Source organism: Danio rerio, chromosome 5, assembly GCF_049306965.1.
Source record: "Danio rerio strain Tuebingen ecotype United States chromosome 5, GRCz12tu, whole genome shotgun sequence".
In the NCBI taxonomy this organism is placed as follows: domain Eukaryota; kingdom Metazoa; phylum Chordata; class Actinopteri; order Cypriniformes; family Danionidae; genus Danio; species Danio rerio.
The window spans coordinates 76,692,501-76,702,500 of NC_133180.1; the positions used below are offsets into that span (position 1 = coordinate 76,692,501).

General features: G+C 31.5%; 1 protein-coding gene across 1 annotated transcript in view; it reads right to left on the bottom strand.

Annotated features, from left to right (window-relative positions):
• astn2 (astrotactin 2) overlaps positions 1–10,000 on the bottom strand; it is a 574,772-nt gene that overhangs the window by 135,972 nt on the left and 428,800 nt on the right. The window lies entirely within an intron of this gene.

Sequence of the window (10,000 nt, forward strand, 5' to 3'; positions counted from 1 at the left end):
ATGCCCCTCCTAAAACAAATAATAGGCTATGGACAAATTGGACTCATTTGAGACTGCTCTTGTCACTGTAATAGATGCCTGTAGGCTCCAACAGTATCTGGATGCAGCCTTGATGATGCAAGCTGAGATTGAGTCACTCAGCGATGCAATGTCAGACACAACTTGAGTAAGTGACATCACTGTTAGGGGTAGGGTTAGGGGTGGGGATAGATGAGCCCATTAAAAAGCATTGGATGCAGCTCAGATTGCACTGCACCAGGTCTGCATCCAGACCCCTCTCGAAGGCTCTTGCAGACTCATGGACTTCTTGTAGATGCTGTTTGACTGCAGAACTACTAACACATCTCAACAAAGAGTTCTTCTCGACCCTCCTAGACTGGGTTCTCCTTTTCCCAACATCTCCTCATGCACGCTTTACAGCTGATGTTGTTGTTTTGCACATTTAATGCATATTTGTCCTATAATGTCACGTGCAGAGAAAACATGTAAATGCTAGCAAAACTCAGCGACTCCTCTAAAAATATGATGCATTTACTTTTAACCGCTGTAAAGTGAAAACAACGTTTTTGTATTCTCTGTCACTGCCTTGTTTGAGCACAGCATGCTTTCGCATTATCGATCTGAATGTAATATTGCACCGAGGGAAGCCCAGATCTTTCGAAATGATGGATTTGGCTTTGTTCTTGAAGACTGAGTTAAAGCTAATATCTGGTTGGACCATGCTTAATGGCAGTGCCTGACACTGACTGACGCTTTCTATAATTCGATACGAGACTTGCACGTCTCTGTGGATGAATCACGGCCCATTCTTCTGCTTTACTGCTTTACACTGACACCGATTTGGAAGTTTCCAGAAGACGAGCTGCTCGTGTGGACACAAACACATCATCTCTACAGGAATCAAAGGATGTTTACAGCTCTCTGGACCTTTCATTATTATTTACAGCCTCATAATGTTTTTCAAAACATTTGTTGTTTGATTGGTTGATTGATTGGTTGGTTGAGTGATTTGGTTGGTCGGTTGGTTGGACGGATGATTTGTTGGTTGGTTGGATGTTTAAATGATTGATTGATTGGTTGGTTGGACGGATGGTTAGTTGGTTGGATGATTGGTTGGTTGGTTGATTGATTGATTGATTGGTTTGATAGATTGGATGGATGATTGATTGGTTGGTTGGATGATTGTTTGATCTAGTTGACTGATTGATTGATTGATTTGGTTTGTTGGATGACTAATTGGTTGGATGATCGGTTGGTTGGATGATTGATTGATTGATTGATTTGGTTGGTTGGATGGATGATTGGTTGGATGATTGGTTGGTTGGATGATTGATTGATTGATTGATTGATTTGGTTGTTGGATGGATGATTGGTCGGTTGATTTATCTGGTTGATAGATTGATTGATTGATTGATTGATTGATTTTGTTGGTTGGATGGATGGATGATTGGTTGGTTGATGGATGATTGATTTATTGATTGATTGATTGATTCATTCATTCATTCATTCATTCATTCATTCATTCATTCATTCATTCATCATTTTCTTGTCGGCTTAGTCCCTTTAATAATCTGGGGTCGCCACAGCGGGATGAACCGCCCACTTATCCAGCAAGTTTTTATGCAGCTGATGCCCTTCCAGCCGCAACCCATCTCTGGGAAACATCCACACACACATTCACACATACACTCATACACTATGGACAATTTAACCTACCCAATTCACCTGTACCGCATGTCTTTGGACTGTGGGGGAAACCGGAGCACCCGGAGGAAACCCACGCGAATGCAGGGAGAACATGCAAACTCCACACAGAAACCCCAACTGAGCCAAGGTTCGAACCAGCGACCCAGCGACCTTCTTGCTGTGAGGCGACAGCACTACCTACTGTGCCACTGCCTCGCCCTGATTGATTGATTGATCGATTAATTATTTAATCCTTCCTTCAGCACTTAATATGCAATGCAATGAAATGCATAGTTAAAATGGCTCTAAAATGGCAATTAAAAATTCTATGAAAAAATAATTTCATATTAGCACATTATAATAAGTTTTATTGATATACAATGCACTTTGTTATGAAGTGCATGCTTTTGATTTTAGTTTGAAAAATGACGGATGGACTTGACATACAAAACTCATACATATATGTATAAGTTGATTTAAGGTCTTTCCACATGCATGTTTTTCAACAGTTCATTTAACAATGTTCATTTACAGTAGTTTATCTTATTATGATGACTCATCTTTGGTAGTAAAGTTGGCTGCAATGTGTGCCATTTAATCCTGTTAACTTATTATTATCATCTTCATCATCATCATCATCATCATCATAGTGCTCTCTACACTGAAAAAAATTATTCAAAGATGATTCCTTGGATTTACTCAATTTTTTTTACGTTAAGTGGTTGTAAACAAACAAATTGAGTTGAACATTATTAAACCTAATTTGTTTGTTTAAATTCAACACAAATAAATTGTTTGCAACAGTTCTGCATGCAACACTTTTTTCAGTGCAGCGAGTGAATGCATGTTTGGATGCAGGCTGCGTTTTAAGTATGGGCCCCCTCGAGCCGTCATCTCTGATGGATGATCTTCATCTCTGCTGTCCTGCACTGAATGCCTCTAAAAGCAGGCGCTGTGCTGGTGTGGGTCAGACACAGGCCCTGAGCCTCTTTTCTCAGATTGGCATGTCAATATTCATTAGCGGAGAGCTCGTCCTCATGCAGATCTCAGAAGAGACACGACTGAAACCCAGCGTCAGTCTGCGGGAAGAGCATCTGCACATCACGACCAGGCTCACTCACAGTTTATGAAGGGATTTTTTGTCTACAGTGGAACATAAAACCTGTGATTTTTGAAGAATAAACAAACTGCTTTATATAAAATATATTTACAAATAGTGCATACAGTGTCTAACTAACTAACTGACTAACTAACTAACTAACTAATTAACTAACTAACTAACTAACTAACTAACTAACTAACTAACTAACTAACTAACTAACTAACTAACTAACTAACTAACTAACTAACTAACCAACTAACTAACTAACTAACTAACTAACTAAACAACCAAATAATTAACTAATGAACTAACTAACCAAAACAAACAAACGAAATAACAAACCAACTAACTTACCAAATGACTTACTTACAAGCCAACCAACCAACTAACCAACTTACTTTCTAACTTACACAAAAAACAACAATCAACCAACCAACCAACCTTCCTTACCTACCTACCTACCTACCTACCAACCTAACTAACTAACTAACTAGCAAACAAACAAACCAAACAACCAAGTAATTAACTAATAAACTAACCAATTAACCAACCAACCAATGAATGAAAAACCAACTAACGAACAAAAAAACTAACTTACTAAATGACTTACCAACCAACCAACTTACTTTCTAACTTACACAAAAAACAACAATCAACCAACCAACCAACCAACCAACCTTCCTTACCTGCCTACCTACCTACCTACCAACCTAATTAACTAACTAACTAGCAAACAAACAAACCAAACAACCAAGTAATTTACTAATAAACTAACCAACCAACCAACCAACCAATAAATGAAAAACCAACTAACGAACAAAAAAACTAACTAACTTACTAAATGACTTACCAACCAACCAACTTACTTTCTAACTTACCAAAAAAAAAACAACAATCAACCAACAAACCAACCTTCCTTACCTACCTACCTACCTACCTACCTACCTACCTACCTAACTAACTAATTAATTTACTCACTAGCCAACCAACCAAACAACCAACCAACTTGCTTACTAACTATTTTACTATCTTACTAACTTGCCAACCAACCACTAACCAACCAACCAACCAACCAACCAACCAACCAACCAACCAACCAACCAACCAACCAACCAACCAAACAACAACTAACTAACTAACTAACTAACTAACTAACTAACTAACTAACTAACTAACTAACTAACTAACTAACTAACTAACTAACTAACTAACTAACTAACTAACTAACTAACTAACTAACTAACTAACTAACTAACTAACCAACGTGCTTACTAACTATCTTAATAACTAACTTACTAACTTGCCAACCAACCAACCAGCCAACCACTAACTAACTAACTAACTAACCAACTAAACGAGAGTGTATGGGTGTTTCCCAGTACTGGGTTGCAGCTGTAAGGGCATCCGCTGCGTAAACAATATGCAGGAATAGTTGGCGGTTCATTCTGCGGTAGCGACCCCTAATAAAAAAGGGACTAACCCGAAGAAAAAATTAATGAATGTTTAAAGTCCATGTTCAACCTTAATGTGGGAAATATTGTACACTTTATAATATTCATTCATTCATTCATTTTCTTGTCGGCTTAGTCCCTTTATTAATCTGGGGTCGCCACAGCGGAATGAACCGCCAACTTACTTTTACGCAGTGGATGCCCTTCCAGCCGCAACCCATCTCTGGGAAACGGAAACACACACATACACACAACAGACAATTTGAAACGCCAACTGAACCGAGGTTTGAACCAGCGACCCAGCGACCTTCTTGCTGCGAGACGACAGCACTACCTACTGCGCCACTGCCTCGCCACTTTATAACAATGTTCAGTAAAAAATGCATCAGCTAATATCTCTGAAATATTCAGAATGCACAACATGGTTAATTTTGATTAATTGCGTGCATGCTCATATTTTAAATGATCAAAATGCTCAAACATTGCATAATATTTGCCAGTGATTTGCTAATGAAAGTAACTGAAAGCTATTGAAACAAAACAAGCCTTTCTCTAATTTGCCGAAAGCAAATATCACCAGAAATTAAGTTCCATTCTGCACAAACACAATTCTCCAGAATGCTGTTTGTTGGATCATTACTGGCTCTTTGCCGCTAATGACTCATTTCCTCAAACTGTTTCCATGGATGCATATGGCCAAAAGTGCATTAATAATATCAGTAATATGAAGCCTGGTGTTTAATGAGTGTTATGATCATGAGCAGTGTGTGTGTGTGTGTGTGTGTGTGTGTGTGTGTGTGTGTGCACGCAGAACACATTACACGATGGATTTGCAGACAGTAAAGAGATCATTGCACAAGAGATGATTGTACATATAAAAATCTGCTGAAGTGATGTGAAGAACTCAAGTGGAGAAACACACACTGCGATAAGAGGTTACACAGTTTAACTTGTGTTGTGTCTGCTGTCAGACCTTTTCAGGATAAAACATTTTAATATATAACATTACTATGTAAAAACAAAACAAGAAACAAAACAAAATTACAAACAAACTAAAATAAAACAAAATAAACAAACTAAAAACAACAAAAAAACAAATCACTAAACAAAATAAACAAATCAAAATGAAATTAAAAAAAATGAAATACACAAAAAACAAAACAAAAAACAACAAAACTAAAAAACTAAATAAAATGCAAAACTAATCAAAACAAAACAAAACACAAAAACAAAACAAAACAAAACACAAAAACAAAACAAAACAAAACAAAACAAAACAAAACAAAACAAAACACTAAACAACAAAACAAAACAAAACAAAACAAAATACTAAACAACAAAACAAAAAACAAAACAAAATGCAAAACAAAACAAAAAACCAAATAAAAATTGAAAAACAAAACAAAACAAAACAAAAAACAAAACAAATCACTAAACAAAATGAAACAAAACAAAATTTAGCAACAAAACAAAACAAAATACACAAAAACTAAAAACTAAACAAAATGCAAAACAAAACACTAAATAAAACAACAAAACAAAACAAACAAAAAGTAAAAAAACAAAACAGAAAAACAACAAAATAAAATAGAAACAACTAAATAAAAACAAAACAAAACAAAAACAAAACAAAACAAAAAACATAGCAAAACAGAAAAAACTGAACAAAACAAGACAAAAAACAAACTAAACTAAACTAAACTAAACTAAACTAAACTAAATTATTCATTCATTCAGTCATTAATTAATTTTCGGCTTAGTTCCTGTATTAATCTGGGGTCACCACAGCGGAATGAACCGCCAACTTATCTAGCATGTTTTTTTTACGTGGATGCCCTTCAAGCGGGGGGAGAACATGCAAACTCCACACAGAAATGCCATCTGACCCCTAAAAACAAAAACAAAACAAAAACAAAAACACAAAAAAACAAAACAAATGAATCTGCATTCTGCTTGTCGGTATATGTGTCTGTGCATGTGTGTGTGTCAGATGAAGTAGTGTCCTTATTTAGTTTGTCCTTTTAAACAGGGCCACGGAGTAAAAAGCGCACGCTGAAACACACCTCTGGTCATTATACGCTCGGCTCAAACATCCTTTTGTTGGCTTCAAAAAGCCCAAACACTAAAGAAAAGGAAGGACTGGCACAGAGAATCATCACAGAGGCTTTCTGAAACGTCTGTTCTCCAGCCTGTGAAGAAGATTGTGGTCTTGCGGAAAATAAGTGCATTATTTTCCCTCTGCTTTGAGCTTTAGCAAACCATTGAGTGCATGAAAGCACAGACACACTGTACTGGAGAATGCTTAGATGAATCCTGCAGGTGCACACTGTGTTACTGCACAGGTGGAAATCAGCAAACTCACTGTCAACTCATCCCTCAACTAATCCTCATAAAGACAACTCATTTCAAAATGAAAATATTGACATCATTTTCTCACCGCTCCAGTAGACATTGACCTCAATTGTTTTATTTTTTTGTATTTTACTTTTTGTTTCATTCATTCATTCATTCATTCATTCATTCATTCATTCATTCATTCATTCATTCATTCATTCATTCATTCATTTATATTTATTTTTGTTATGTTTTGTTTTATTGTTTTATTTTACTTTATTCATATTTTAGGCATTCATTTATTTGTGTTATTTTACTTTTGTTTTGTATTTTATTTAAATATTTATTTAGTTATAAATGTATTCATTTGTTTTATTTATATTTTATTTATTTATTTGTGTTCATTTATTTTTGTTCTTTTCTTTTTCTTTTTTCTTTTTTTATTTAATTTGAACTTTTTATTTACATTTACTTGTTTTGTATTTTACTTCATTTTATTATTTATTTATTCATTCATTTATTTTATCTTATGATTTATATTTATTTTGGTTGTTTTGTTTCATTTTATTATTTTAGTTTTAGTATTTTAGCTATTTATTATTTGTGTTATTTTATTTTTGTTTTTCATTTTATTTAGTTTATTTTTTATAATTTTTTTTACATGTATTTACTTATTTTTAAATATATATTAATTATTAATTTGTGTTATTTTATTCTGTTTTGATTTTTATTTTATTGTTATTTATTTTTTAATATTTATTTATTTATTTAATGCAATTTAATATATATATATATATGTATGTATTGTTGTTATATTTTACTACTTTATTATTTATTTATTTATTTATTTTGCTTTATTCTATTGTTTTATTTTATTTATTCATATTTTATTTTTGGCAGCATGGTGGCACAGTGGGTAGCACAATATCCTTACAGCAAGAAGGTGCCGGTTCGAGCCACGGCTGGGTCAGTTGGCATTTCTGTTGTTTCTAATTCTTAATAGGGTCAATATTTGTGCTAAGTTGCATGTGCATGTGCTATTATTGGTTACTAACTGTGCAGATTTTTGTGTGGGCTCTGAATAGTAATGCACAATAGGATGACAGCAGGAAATTAATATTTCTTTGAACTGATAGACATCCATTGGATACTGACAGCTCATCTGAATATTTATAAATATAAGCAGTTATCAGCAATGATTCATATTCTATTTTGAGCAAATCTGCTGCAAAACTTTTAAAATTTAGCCAGAGCAGACATCACATTTAGCAATACATTCATATTCTTAACCCATTTATGCATTATTAGTCAACAATGCATGTGCATGTGAATCTGATAAAATAACATGCTATTGTTGCATAAATTAATAATGCAAATAATTATTTTAGCTATTAAAGATGTAGACAAAAATATGTATTTTTATTTTATTATTTTAATTTTCATTTTAGTTCAGTTTTTATTTTTTAATTAAATTTAAATTAAATTTAATTGTTTTTGTTACTTTATTTTTTATTTACTATTTATTTTATAAATATAGTAAGCAATATACATTGATAAAACAAAGTAAAAAAAATGAAGAAACACAATCAATGAAATATACAAACTTTTAACTAGTAATATTTGCTTTATAAATTTAAATGTAAAAAAAATGTTTTAAAACTAAATACAATGAATTAACCTTTAATTAATCACAAGAGCATTAGAATAAACAGTAAGTAAATATTACAAGATTAATACAAGCTTGATTTTAGGGCATGCAATACATTTGACCTAAAATCTACTAATGCAAATTGCTATGATTATTTTTTTGGGAAGTAAATCTTGCTTGCTTGCTTGCTTGCATTCGTTCGTTCGTTCTTTCGTTCGTTCGTTCGTTCGTTCTTTCGTTAGTTCGTTAGTTCGTTCATTCATGTATGTAAATGCATTAACCTGCTTCCTTTTCACAGAGTAAGGCTATTAAATTAATTTACTCATTCATTCATTCATTCATTCATTCATTCATTCATTCATTCATTCATTCATTCATTCATTCATTCATTCATTCATTCATTCATTCATTCATTTATTTTTTTATTTTTGTAAATGCATTAGCCTGCTTTCTTTTCACAGAGTAAGGCTATTAAAGGCAAAAGTACAAACAATAAACTTATCAGTCATAAATAAACTAATAAAATAACTTTAAAAATTAAATGAATGCAAATAAATTAAATTAAATAAAAAAATAAAAATGTAATTAAATTAAATGTAAATTTTTCTTTTGTATTTAACTTACTTTCATATTTTTATTTTATTATATATATATATATATATATATATATATATATATATATATATATATATATATATATATATATATATATATATATATATATATATATATATATATATATTATATTCATCTAAATTTTTTACTTTATTTAATTTAATACAATTTTTCTTACACCGTTTTTGTCCAGCATGTAAACACATTAACCTACTTTCTCTCTTTTTTTGTTATTGTTAACATGTGTGATTTGTGGCAGAAGCACATATTTTCTACAGACTTAAGTGCATCCAGAGCGAGCAAACATTTTCATACAGTAATGGAAGTAATATAGAGCAAATTCAAAAGCTTTTCTGACCCAAATAAATATAAACATGTGTCCTCATGTCGAGCAGCAAAAGTAAATAGCATAAAAGGGATAATAAATAATGGTTCTAAATGTTATAATTCTCTTCTTGAGTGTTTAATAATTTATTAAACATGGCAAGCAGCATAAAAATAAGGTACTCAGATACATATATAATCAAATTTAATGCTACTACTGGGAAATAATCTGATTTATTAATGAAATCTTGTAAACACTGAGTGTTTTCATTGCTGGGTTAATGGTTTATATGTAAGCCACTGTTCTGTTGTCATATAATAATATCAAAATAATATTCATTATTCCCATTGTACCCTATTCAAAAATTCTACAGTGGGGTTCTGGATCTGTGACTATCTACTATAAATACAAAAATAAAATAAAATAAAATAAATGAGTACAAGAATTTAAGATAAAAAATTAAATAAATAAATAAATAAATAACAATAAATAAATAAATAAATAAATACATATGTACAAAAACTAATAACAAAATCAATAAACAACAATAAATAAAAAGGATAAATAAAATGTAACTTGCTAAATAAACAAAATAAATAATAATAACATAAAACAAACAAACAAACAAACAAATAGATAAATAAATAAGTAAAAAAAATAAACAAAATAAAATTAAGAAAATCAATTAATAAACAACAATAAATATGTACAAAAATAAAGTAAATTAATAAATAAACAACAAATAATAAATAAATAAGTACAAAATAAATAAAGTAAAATGTATAAATAAATAACTAAATAAATAAAAAAATACAAACAAAAAATAAATAAATAAATAA